The sequence below is a fragment of the Triticum aestivum genome, chromosome 7A, assembly GCF_018294505.1.
Source record: "Triticum aestivum cultivar Chinese Spring chromosome 7A, IWGSC CS RefSeq v2.1, whole genome shotgun sequence".
NCBI lineage: Eukaryota > Viridiplantae > Streptophyta > Magnoliopsida > Poales > Poaceae > Triticum > Triticum aestivum.
Window position 1 is genome coordinate 616,053,643 of NC_057812.1, and position 13,033 is coordinate 616,066,675.

The window sequence follows — 13,033 nt, forward strand, 5'->3', positions numbered from 1 at the left end:
GTCAAGGTCCCGATTACGGTTATCCGGCTGTGGAGCGGGGCTATAGATCCCCGCTATAACCTTTCGCCATTCCTGTTACAAATGGAAGGGTTAATGCCAATTAAACATGACTCAGGGAGAGGATTGAGTAGAGTGATGGGATTAAAACTCACCCAGCTAGGAGGATTGTACATAGAAAATCCTTCCTGGAGCGTAAGACGAGTGAACTCCTCTTTCTCCCCTTTATACAGATCGGCCAATATTGTGGCCAGGGCGGCAAGGGAATCGGGACCCTTTCATCCACAGCGCGAGGCGTCATCTTCCCCATTGTAGTGCCACATGGGAAGCCACCTGAACTGAAGCGGCTGAACACCTTGCACTATGGAAGTGGCCATTACCTCGATTATTGGTAATCCGGACTGAGCGAGTATCCTTATCTTGCCCATTAATTGTTGGACTTCCGCACTATCTTCCTCCTTGAGGCTCCGAGGACGCCGATTGTGGCGTTTCTTTAATGGAGCATTGGTAAATTCGGGAAGGCCCATCCGTACTTGGTCAGGGAGAGCGATGTCCTCAATATAGAACCACTCTAAGGGCCACTCTTCGGACGCCTTCATCGACGTGCCGGATAAGTATCCTGTCCTGGCTATGCGCCATATTTCGACGCCGCCCACCTCAAATATAGATCCCTTTTGGGAGCGAGGGACGAGGCAGAACAGTTTCCTCCATAGCTCGAAATGGGCCTCGCAGCCCAGGAATAGCTCGCAAAGAGCAACGTAGCCCGCGATGTGCAGAATGAAACCCGGCGTGAGATTGTGCAGTTGGAGGCTGTAGTACTCCAGAAGACCTCGGAGGAAGGGGTGGATTGGAAACCCGACGCCTCTTATTAAGAAAGATGTAAAGCACACTCGCTCCTCCCTGGTTGTATTGGGGAAATTTTCCGTCAGGGCTTCGCCCGTAAAGGAGGCTAATCCTGCCCGGGCAGGGACTAGGTCCGCGGGGGGGGGGGGAGGAATCCCTGCGTTTGAAGCTTACTTAGTTGGCCGTGGGATACTGAGCATTTCCTCCAATCGCCTTTTTCGGAGCCATGGGGGCGGGAGGAAGAACTCGGAACGCTAGCCATACTGGAATGGTTTCTCCTAGCAAGCTCTAAGGATTTTTTTTCCGCTCGGTGTGGAATGGGATCTGAGATCCGGTCCCTTTAAATAGACGCCCTTCTTACATGGCCAGGGTGGTATGTGCAAAAAGTACTCTGACCTTTCGTGTTCGCTTGACACATGGAAGCCGAAGCGGTGGAAGCGCAAAAACTAATGGGTACGACATTAAATGAAAAACCGAGTATGACTCTTCGGATCAAACGCTTTGAAATGTTCAGAGAAAGAACCCGCCTTGCAATACCGAAGACTATCAGTGCGCCGGACACCGAGCCAGGATTGCACCACCCCTCCCCCTGTCGATGTGGAAAACGGCACGATCCTTCCAACTCACACAAAAAATTTAAAAAACCCACGCCCCACTGGTAGTAGCCGGTCAATCTTGATTTTTTTGGCCGCTATCCCTTCCCCCCCTAATTTGGCGATGCGACTACGAGCGGTTCGAGCGACGCGGCGGGTGGTGCGTGCGGCGGATCTGCGGGTGGTGGTCATCGTGGCCTCGCATCGACCATGGCTGCTTCCTCCTCTCCGTCGGCCACGACGGCGCTACTCTACCCAGCGGACTCGGACGATGTCATGCTGAGTAGTGTGGCACCAGTTGGAGCGGTGGAGCACACCTGCGCATCGTCACCACGAAGAACACGGCGGGGCAATAGTCGGTGCGGATCCGCTTGCTGCTCTCTGACGTCGTCCACGCCTAGTAGTCCATGCTCGCCACCGCCCACAACTACCTCGCCACCAAGGACGCGCGTCTGATCCGTCGTCAAGATGCAGTATAGTACGCCATTACCTGCGACACCATCAAGAACCACAGGTGCGTCAACCGGCCAACTCGCGTACTGTTTACAGTCCCAGTCCCCACGCATGGGTCTGCTGGTATGGTCGGGTCGCATTGGTCCTCTAGAAAATTTGATCTTGCTATGCTTGCCTTGATTGTTGGGGGTACTGATTGTTCATAACTGTGACTAGCGGATCTTGTGGAAGATTCTTGGTGGCAGTTAGGCCTGTAGATGAGGAGTTTCACTGTTGTTTGTCTTGCATTGTACTATGAAGATTTAGAGATGCCAAATGTAGAGTGTCTGCTGTGTAAGCTCTAAGGCTACTGTTACAACTTACAACAATCTTTGGGATATAACCGTCTATAGTGGTAATTGTTTCTCGTGGTTGTCTTCATAGCTAGCCTCCCCGGATTGGGACAATGGAAGAATTAACCATTGTAGTTGCCTTAATAGTTCAGCTTCAGTTGATTGTAATTTTGATATTCATATAGCATTTTACTAGCAGAACATGTGGCATTGTTTATTTACTTCTGAGTTTTCATCCAATCCCAGCAGACTAAGCTATCTTTGGTGTCGTGGATAAAATTACTGAAACTTGTGCTTGATCCTGTGCTAAATTTTCATGTTACTGGTGTGCCAAGAATTAGCCTGCGTACTGCAATTCCACTGTCGTGCAAGTTGTAAAAAAGTACCTACTACACTGTGATTTGATACGGTGTTTGTCTTTTTTGTGAATGTACCATGATCCAATTAAATTAACTTCGTTTTCATGTTTTAACGAATACTAGTGGGTCAGTGACAAGAAAGCTCCAGACTCCTTGAAGTATTTCGGTAGGATAACTGAATAAGATGACATGGTTCTGCAGTCACCGCAGTCCCTATCTGTACATTTACTTCTTGATTGTAATATTGCGATTGGCTATGCCTAATATAAGCTCTCCTTGCACTAAAAAAATTAGGCCTGTTTTGTGCACCTTAATATAACATCGACATTGAGGCGAGCCGCATCCGACAGATTGCAGAAAGAGGTCACTGAAGGCACCTTCTACTCAACGCGGCCCCGAAATCAGCCACCAACGGGCATGCAAAGAGAAGGTGACTCACCAACCCTAGCGGGGCGAAGCAGAGCATGCAACTCTTCCATGCTATAGAATTAAGGTTCAGTGTAATAAAAAAAGGTTAATTTGCTTTTGAATCATGCTTTACATTCTTTAGCAACCAATCGCTAGCAGTCTTGTGTCAGATGTGTTGCTTGTTGGTTCATGTAGACATGCCAATGAAAGGCTAATAGAAAAAAATATAGAAAAAACAGTGTTTTGGCATGATTGTCTTGCGTAGACTAAAATTAGTGAGTAAAGAAATTTTGATTTTGCTTCGAGATCCTTTCCTTGAGTTTGTTCCAGGCATAATGTTTTGTTCATATTTTAATTGCAATGCGTGACTTCCAGAGGCAACTATTCCATCTGATGTTTCAGTTCATCATCTCTCAAAGGCAGAGAGCAAAGCAGTCAGGCTTCGACTAGATGTGCAACATCTTGAGTACCTTGATTGGTTATCCTACTGATCCAAATCTATTCTGACAAGTAGTAGATGGATGCTTTATAATATAAAGCGGGGGGAAACCCTTTATCGTCAAATCTATTATGACAAGTAGTAGATGTAATAATTAGTTCTAGGAGAGTATGCATGTTTAATTTTCTATATTGCATTCTGTAATACAAGCTGCAATTGGTTGATTAACCATGTTCTGGATGCAGATAATTTTGAGATAGGATAATTCTTTCCATGTGCATATAGGCTTTATGTGAATAATCTCTGTATCTTCAGTTCTACTATTTGGCTGAGTCCTCTATGATAATTTTGATTTAACTAATTTATCAGTCTTCTCATGAGAGAAGATTTGTATTTGGTTCAGTCAAAAAATCTTATATATATGAGAGATTTATTTACCTTTTAGGTAGCTCAAGTACCCTGATAATAGTAGGCTGATATTACGGTGATATTAATACATTGGCAAATTTGAACAGAACACGGTATCAGAATCTTTGACAGAACGGAGGTTTTGCTGACATGGTTTTTGAGGCTATAATTGTTGAGGTTTAACCCTGGAGAGCTGCAGGCTGCTTGTCTACTTTCTGAATCGCGTTCCTGCTATTTTCTCCGGGCTGACCCTGTAAAGAAATGAGGTTTAATTGTGTATTTATGTCGGTAGTGAGGCTATCAGCTTGCTCTTGGAGGCCATGCATAGAGTCCCATCTATGTTTTCTTGAGAGCTGGCCCTGTAAATTCGAGTTTTCTGTTTCTTAGAAATGATACTGTAAATTCTTCAGTGTATTTTAATGAAGTTTGGCAACAATCCCTTTGAGATAACAGTATTCTTATTAAAGAATAGGTGTTTCCTTGCAAAAAAGAAGAAGTAATGCTGTGTTCATATGATACAAATACGGTCTTTTCAGGAATGTAATTTTGAGGCCATTTTACCGCTTGAAATTCCAGTCAAAACTCAATAAAAAAAACTTTCGAATGGTTGAGGATGCAATTGCAGATACCCCAAATAATATTTCCACTACATCAATGGTCAAATCAATGGTGCCTCATGAGCAAGTGATAAAAATAGATGGCGAAAAAGAAAGAGAAAAACTTAGTACGTATGCATTAGCCTTGATCTGAAGCAGTTGTAAAGAGAAGTCTCGGCCATCCAATCAAGTCTCGTTCTTACTCTGGGAGTGGAAGAAGATATTTAAAGAAATCGACCTCATACGAAAAGGGTCATGCGATGCAGCCGGTGCAGAATTATGTGTGCGAGGCAAATTTACCTTGCAAGTCTATTGTTTCTTACGGCAATGGTTTGGGAGCGCAGTGTCATTCTATAAAAAAATGTCAGTAATGCCTCCCTACACACTGCCGTAAAATTACAACACCATCATTTGTATTTTAGTAGCGTAAGATTACCTCACCACCTTTGTTTGCCGTGGAAGGTCAGTTTCCCTCCTCCTGGTTTAATCTTACCTCAAGTAATTTATTTCTTACCTTCTAGAGTTTTGGCCGTGGGGTGGGATGGAGTGAGGAATAAAAACGAATAGCGTGACCCTATATATATTTCAAAAATGTTAAATGTGTACAAAATAAAAGTTTCTAATGTATACAAAAAAGGTACAATACATATGGGAAAAAGTAGACATTAAAAATAATAGTGAATCAACCTATGGTTGGATGGTTAGGAGGACAGTGGTATCTCAGCGCACTAGGGCTTAATTCCTGGTATTCGTATTTATCCTGAATTTATTTCAGGATTTTCGGCGATGCAAGTTCAGTGAGAGGAGACGTTCCCGTCGACTACGAGGCGTCTATGGTAACTTTGTAAAATCTCAAGATGATATGTCGGCAAAGTCTCTTAGAGGTGCTCATTGGGATAGGATGTGCGTGTGTGCGTGTGTACTGGGTTAAAAAAAATTAAAATAATATAAAAATGTTAATAATGTATTTGGAAAATATTAAACATGCATATACAAAAATCTAACGTATACAAAAAATAATGTGGATGGAAAAATTAGACATCCAAAAATATAAGTTTTCAAAAATGTTAATCATGTATACGAAAAACATTAACCATTGTGCATATAAAATTTTAAATATTTATAAATATAATATATCAGATTTATAATAAAAATGTATGATGTGTACGAAAAATTTAGACAGCAAAAAATATATTTGAAAAAATGTTAACAGTATATATGAAAAGTTTAAACCTGTATTGAAAATATTTTAGATGTATAACAAAATCATACAATGTGTGTGAAAACTAAAGCTATAATAAATAAATACAAAACCAATGAAAAAACAGAGAGAACAAAAAAAAAGGAAAAAAAGTATAGAAAACCAACAGCGAGCGAGTCCTAAGTTAATGGGCCGGCCCCCTCGCGTTGCGCCTTAACCGAGAGCAGCTTCCATCTCGCGTGAATCTCGCCGGCATTTCCTATTTGGCGCCACAGGCGCCAGTTAACGTGCATTTTGTTAACTGGCGCCTGTGGCGTCCGTAAATGGGCAGGCCCATCTCGGCGCCGGATGACGATTTTTTTTGAAAATTCTGTGTACTTTTTTGAATATTGATGAACTTTTTAAAAATTCCAAAAGTTTTTTTTAGATTTATAAATGTTTTGAATATTGACGATTTTTTTCGAAATTTAAAGAACATTTGTCTGGAAAATGGATGAACTTTTTTTGATTTATGAACTTTTTTTCAGTTCCATGAACTTTTTCTAAAAATACATGAACTTTTTTTCAATTTCTATGAACTTTTTGTGATTTAATGAACTTTTGCTCAATTGGATGAAGTTTTTTTCAATTTGAATAAACTTTTTCCAAATAGATGAACTTTTTTTAAAATTGATGAACCTTTTACCAAGATATGAGCCTATTCTTTCAAATGAATGAACCTTTTTTCTTTAAATCTGTAAACCTTTGTTGATTTCATATTTTTAGTTTCGTTACAACTTGTTTGAAAAACTGGGGGCAGCACGCTATTGGGCCGGCCCATGCCAGCAGCGCTGCAGGCACCGGATCGTTAACGGGCGCCTGCAGCGCTGTATAGGAGTCGTTTGATGAATCAACCACTCACCTGTGGAGCTTAAAGACTAAAAAAGAAACTGTGGAGCTTAATAACAAGACCAGACCACATCCTGTTCTTCTGTTTTTTTCTTCATTTATTAGTTTTATTTATAATCCCAACATGGAAAGATAATTTACTTAAACTTTTGCAAACATTCATCATGCGTTTTAAAAATGTTCATGCAGTGTAAAATAATGTTTGTGCAACTTATAAAAATGTTGACAGCATTCAAAAAAATGTGCTATCATTTCAGAAATATATTTACGTGTTAACACAATGTAAAAAAAATAAAGTATTTTAGAAAACAAATGTTCATAACAATAAAAAATTGTTCATGACATTTTATACAATAATGTTTACGTGCTTAAAAAATATGTTCATGACACCTTTCCTAAAAAAACAATTATACAATATAAATAAAATGTACGTACAATTTTAGAAAAATGCTCTGTACCATTCCAGAATATGTTCATGATTTTTTTAAATGTTATTGCAATGTCAAAAAATTGTTCATGTAATTTGAAAAACAATATTTTGTACCGTTGAAATAAATGCCCAACGTGTATTTGAAAAATTCTTATCGTGTAATGACCATACATTGTTTGGAAAAAAACTTCTTATATTTGGAAATTTTCTACGTGTATAAAGAAAATGTATAAATGACACTAAAATTAAAGTAGACATGTATTTAAAAAAAATAAACAGAAGAAACCAAGATAAAACTTATAAATAAACCTAACAAAGGCCACGCATTGAGCAATCGTGATTATTTAGAATTTAGATTGCTGGTAGTACTAATGACTATTCCTACCATAATCAGTTAGTTAGAAATGGGTGTGAATTTTCTGTGATAAAGTGATAATGGGTGTGAATTTCGTGCTAATGACAATTGCGTACCATAATCAACATGTTCTTGAAGCTAAAGCAGACGGGTGTCTTTACAAAGAAGAAATGCATGGCCTAGTACTCTGTGCACCTCATACATAATTCTTCATCCATGATATTTTTGCAATAATATACAGTTTAAATTAAAATCACAGCCGTCCTAGAAGTCTTTTCGACAATCAAGGCACGGATATAGTGAAGCTATTTACGTATGGTGTAAAAAATTTACATTTTAATTTTTTCCTGTAATGTGAAACCTAAGAGCCGCAATCTCCCTTACACGTAGCCGCTTATGTCTCCCTTCCTCACAGTTGCCGCCTCTTATCTCTCTCCCTCCCTCTCCTTCCGCACTGCTAGAGAATAGTGGTTGTGCTAAGCATCGACACTGGCCAATGATGGCGACGATGGTAAGGTCTGTGCTCGGTAGCTTTCCGCGACGAGATGCAGAGGGCTAGGATGGCTGCGTAATGGTGGCAGTGGCGGTGGTGTTCCTGACCGTGTCGACGACATGTGGTAGTGAGGCATCGGTGGCCATTATCCTATCTGCAGGTATGCGACATTGGCGGCAGGATTCTGCGTCCCAACGAGGAGGTCCTCTGCTTGGGGTGAGGGTGGCCTTTTCTTTTTTGTCCAGAATTGAACAAAAAAGAAATTAGGGAAGATTCGTGGTCCGGTGATGGTAGGTGGTTTTCACAAGGGCCGAAGGGTCTTGGACCTTCAAATCCGGCGACAACAATGAGTATGTATTGCCGATCAATTCTGCCGCCACAGACGAGGATGCTGCGGCATGAGAATGGTGCGAGACTTCCTGAGCATCCTGAATTGGGATCTTGGCAGTGTTGGTGACCTTCGTCTCTCAGCGATCTTCATCACATGTGCGATGATGGCCTTTGTCGTTCGGAGACTTTGGTGGCGACCGACTCTTATTGCGGCTCGACTTCCTGCTTGTGCGGGTCGTGATCTTCACGTGCATGGCATTTCATGTCAAAACAGTGCTATGTGTGGCTATTGGGATCACGGAAAGTGATGGCGGTATCACATAATGACTCCGATTTGATGGTGCTTCTCGAGTATCCGGACTCAGGCTCTAATTTGAAAACCCTATGCCCGTCCCTAGTTGATTACTCCCTCCGTCCGGGTTTATTGGTCCCAAAGACCAAAACAGCAAGACCAAGAAAAGGTACTTGGTTACAGGGTTGGGAGATTATTAGCACTATTAATGAGCCTTACAAGTGTAGTTTGAAAATCAAAAAATTTTAACATGTGCTATATCTTCGAAAAATTGATCTCATTAATCTCACCTAAGGGTAGATCCTATACTAGTCTCACCCGGTAGTACCTAGCAACGATGGTGTTTTGTTGCCTGGTTAAAGACATTGCTCAAATTTTTTTATTTAAGTTTCAGTGTGAAATACCAGGATCTGACCTTCAATGGTTCGATCCGATGATGAGGACAAAGCTTCGTTGTTGTTTCCAACCCGGAGGCTTGCCACCGCTGAATCTTTCTGATTGCCTTTGTGATGTGAAAATATGGTTGGCGCAAAAGGTCGTTGTTCTAGTTCATTGATAGTTGTTTTTATTGCTTTAGATTTTTTTTCCCTTTGCCTAGTCATAGCTTTGATCTTGTATATGCTTTTATCAGCGTGATTTTTGCGTGTGCGTTGATTTTTTTATCTATTTTTGCGAGAGAAATTTTCAATATATTCATCAATCATGACAGCACATAGAATACAAGATGTAATAAAAATTACAACCAGGTCTATGGACCACCTAGCGATGACTACAAGCACTGGAGCGAGCCGAAGGCGCGCCGCCGCCGTCATCCCTCCATCACCAGAGCCGGACAAACCTTGTTGTAGTAGAGAGTCGGGAAATCGTCGCGCTAAGGGCCGAAAGGACCAGTGCATCAGAGCAGCAACCATCGCCAATGAAGAGAGTTGTAAATCAAAAAAAAAAATCAAACGTGCAACCACACGAACGAAGACTAACAAAAACTGGATCCATATAGATCCACCGAAGACCAGCACCGATTGAATCTCATGAGATTCAACGGAGACACACCTCCACACATCCTCCGACAATGCTATTCGCAACATCGGGACGGGGATAGGACGTGGGAGACATTATTTTTAGGGAGTGACATCGCCACCGCCACACAGCTCCGACCAAGACGTTCAACCTAACAAAAACGAGAACGGGGTCCCTCCCGCCAGCAGGGGGCAGAGATCCTCCGCACCTCCACAGCCCAAAGGCCATCGGAGATGGAGCGGATCGGCGGCGATGCCGGCGGGAGGAGGAAGAAGACTTTTCTTGCGTTGATTTTTTGTCTGTGCATCTCGTAGGTGTCTAGGCGTGTTTATCGTGTTTGTATTTCTTTCATGCTTTTTTTAAACCAATAAAATCACCCTTACCTTAGTAAAATTGCATACGGTGTGTGTGGCCCATCAAGCGGTCCGCGTTCAGAAGATTGACCGAGCGAGTGATCCCCACGGCGAGCAGGACCGCCCCCCTCCCCTCCCCTCCCCCCGTGCATCACGCACACGCCATACGTGCACACACCGCGGCGTCCGGCGTGTAATAATAAGAAAAGAAAAGTTGGCCACCACGCCGAAACGAACCAAAAAAAGCCGGCGAGGCTCACGAGGACAGCCGTAAAAAACCTTTCGACCGTTTCGCCAATCCAAGAACGAAAGAAAACAGAAACGGAGAGCGTGCGTGCGCGCGCGGTTTTGGCTTTTTCCGGCGTGCCGGCGGGGGGCGGCGCCGCAGCACGCACGCAGGAGAGAGAGCTCGAGGCACGCTGTGTGCCGCGCAGACGGTTTTCCAACTGCTGTGCGTGAGTGTGTCACACACTACCCATGACCTTATCTCTCTTGTTTTTACCATCTTTGTCACACCGTGGAGTGCTGCTCAACTGCTGTGCACAGCCAGTCACAGAAGAAGCCACGTAACGTCACTCTGTTTTCTTTCTTCGGACGAGGCCACCCGTCGGTGACTCGTGAGCGGCCTTGATTATCTGGAACTTGGGCTTGCCAGATGGCTCTACCAGCACATTCTTCCTCTGCCCGTCTCCAGATTGCTGGTGGCACGTACGTGCAGCAGTGGTAATGACAATTTTCGTACGTGCCACGATCGGTTCGTTAGAGACGGGTACGAATTTCCGCGACAACATGGTAATGGGCACCAATTATCTCCGGCTTGAAAAAACCGGTTGTTTCGATTAGGTGGATAAGCATGCACGTATAGGCTTGTTTAGAAGCAATCTTATCTAAATCCGCTATCTTCTTCTTGCAAATTAATTAAGGGTTTAGTGTTTATTTCTCTCTCTCTCTCTCTCTCTCTGCGCGCCATCTTATCCCGGCCTTATAAATCGGGGCGCCCACGTAGCGGCACGCGAGCACGCGCGACGGAGTCCACACCACGCGCCACGCCACGCCACCGCCCGCGCGCTAGCTCTTCGTCAGGTCCGTCCGTCCGTCGTCCACGCCCACGACCCCGCGCCACATGCCGGCCGTCAGCCGGTTCAACGCCCCCGCCGGCCCGGCGCCCAGCATATAGCCCCGCACACGCCATCCCACCACTCGCGACCGCCGACCCCCGACTGGTCCAGATCATCCATCTTCCCCAGCCTCCACAATTCGAGCTCGGACCAGCTGGTTTAACCGCCATGGGGTGCGGCTTCTCGACGGGGGCGGCGGGCGGCGGGGGCGGGCTGCGGCCGTTCGCGGGGGTGCGGGTGATCCACACCAACGGCTACGTGGAGGACTTCCCCGCGGGCGAGGACGGGGCGCCAGTCACCGTCGCGCGCGCCACGGCCTCCTCGCCCTCCTCGTGCCGGTACGTGCTGTGCTCGTCGGCGCACCTGCTGCAGCCGGGCCGCGCGCTGTTCCGGCCGGACGACGCGCTGCAGCCGGGCACCGTCTACTTCCTGCTCCCGCACTCCATCTTCCAGGCCGAGTCCTCCGCGGTCGACCTCGCCTGCCTCATGAACGCCTCACCGCGCTCGCGCGCAAGGGCGGCGGCCCCGCGCCCAGCGCTGTCGACGCGCTCTTCTCCGGCGACTCCGCCCAGCGCCGCGGCAGAAGCCCCGAGGCCGAGGGGCAGACCGCCAAGCCGCCCCGCCCCGCCGCCAAGAGCTGCGCCGCCGCCGCCGCCTACGCGGGGCCGTGGCGGCCGCGGCTCGACCGGATCGACGAGTCCATGGGCCGCTCCTCCATGCGGAGCGCCTCCACCCTCAGCAACCGCAGCAGCCAGGACTAGCTAGGATCTTCCTCTGCTCGGCGCCGTTTCGTTTTTGTTGCTTGCTTGCAGTGATTTGCAGTAGTTTTGTACCGCCATCAATGAACTAGATTTTCTCCTTCTGTTAGTCGTCCGTTTTCCCTGCTTGTTCATAATCAATCTGTACATTTGGCAGTGATTTGTACTAGTATCAGAAACCAGATTTCCTACTGTTCTCTTGTCCATTCTCCTGCTTGTTCATCATTAATCTCTATGTATGCGCATGTTTCTCTTCGTGTACGTATTACTAGAAGATGAGATTAGTGCGGCTAATGATAATGGAGAAGGGAAGAATGAGCGCGGTAGGTTAGGTTAGACAGGTGCACCCAATGTCGTCCCACCATGATGGCGATCTGCGAGTCTTGGGCCCAGTTCTTTTGGCTCAATTCTGAAGAATTACTGGCCGGAGAATCACAATCGCAAAAGAACTCGTTTCTTCCCCAGGAATCATCCGAGAATTATCAGAATCACTAGTGTATTTGAGAATCATGGAAACTCGGCAATTCTGGCAATTCTAGCCGGGCCCTTAAAAGAAAATTGTTCAGTTTGAACTACTACCCCAATTGGGGACTCAAATTACAGCCAATATGTCACCGGGCCAGCCCCACCGAGCTGACCTCATACAACAATTACAGGTTAGAATTAAAAAAAGAACTGGACAGACAATTTTGTGGACAGACGATTCTGCGGGCAGTTTCCAGAATCATAATTCTCCAGAATTATAGGGCGAAAAGAACTGGCCCCCGACGAGACCCATTCGCTGTGCACTCACTCGCACAACACAAGCAAGCAAAGTACGCAAGTGGAGCACAGTTCGTTTGACTTTGGGGCGGGATCAATTCGTAATCTATCTCCAAGTGGACACAGGAGTGGGGCTGGGGGGTCACTCTCTCCATGTAATGCCGAGGCTGCCACCTCACCAAACCCCTCGTTAACTTCATTTTCAGACAAAACAACAACACCCACCGAATAATCCATATGTCAATTTGAAAGGAAGAAAAAAAAAATCCAAATGTCAAACCCCATCTCTTCTCTCCCCGGTTTCAACTCGAATTTAGTACGTACAATTGATTGAAGATACACATACACCCACCCACGCACGCATGGGGAGTTTTGTACGCAAAAGATTCCCGAGTCATTTTACGGAAAAATCAGATATCTAGTACTCTCTCTTTATTTTTATAAGACTTTGAAGACATTTCAGTCAATGTACAAAATAGCCCATTTTAAGTTGTCTGAAGTGACTTATAAAAATGAACGGAGGGAGTATATTACCGCTTTCTTTGAGTTCACAAATAAGATTTGGTCAAAGTCAAACTTGATTAACTTTGACTAAGTTTATAGAAAAA

General features: G+C 44.9%; 1 pseudogene; it reads left to right on the forward strand.

Annotated features, from left to right (window-relative positions):
- The first annotated feature begins 10,752 nt into the window (after nucleotides 1-10,752).
- LOC123152748 (uncharacterized) lies at nucleotides 10,753-11,855 on the forward strand (annotated as a pseudogene).
- The last annotated feature ends 1,178 nt before the right edge of the window (nucleotides 11,856-13,033 follow it).